The sequence below is a fragment of the Tupaia chinensis genome, unplaced genomic scaffold (genome assembly GCF_000334495.1).
Source record: "Tupaia chinensis unplaced genomic scaffold, TupChi_1.0 Scaffold000407_4, whole genome shotgun sequence".
Classification (NCBI taxonomy): Eukaryota; Metazoa; Chordata; class Mammalia; order Scandentia; family Tupaiidae; genus Tupaia; species Tupaia belangeri.
Genome location: NW_006159912.1, coordinates 1,412,691 through 1,413,202, shown reverse-complemented (window position 1 = coordinate 1,413,202; position 512 = coordinate 1,412,691).

Genomic DNA, 512 nt, shown 5'->3' with positions numbered 1-512 from the left:
GGGGGTAGAACCCAAGAGAGAAAGTGTCTGTGGGATGGGGCAGGAGAGACACCGGCTCCCCTCGGCCTTTGCCCACCCCAAAGTCCCTCACAGCATTCCCTGGTGCCCTCTTCTCCCCCTCCTACAGACCGTGTTTGGGGGTCAGGTGCTGCCTGCCCTGCCCCTGCAGAGAGGCCAGGAGGGGTCAGCAGAGCAGAGGGCGGCTAAGGCGAAGTAGTGTTGACCTTGCTGTGGGGGAGGCAGGAGGTAGCCAGGCCTCCCTGGGCCCTGTAGACCACAGCTCTCGCTCCGGTGGTTTGGCTAGATGGATGGAGGCCTCCTTCCCCTTTAGGCCCCTGCTTGCAGTCCTTGAGGCAGAGGAAGGAGTCTCAAAAACTTAAGAAGGTGCCGAGCTTGGCACCAGGTTACTCCGTGGAGTCAGCGACCAGGTCTCGGGGTCACCTGGAAGCCAGCAGGTGCTACAATTGTCCCCCTGCCCTCAAATGTTTTTGTCCCCAGCAAGATCCTTGGCA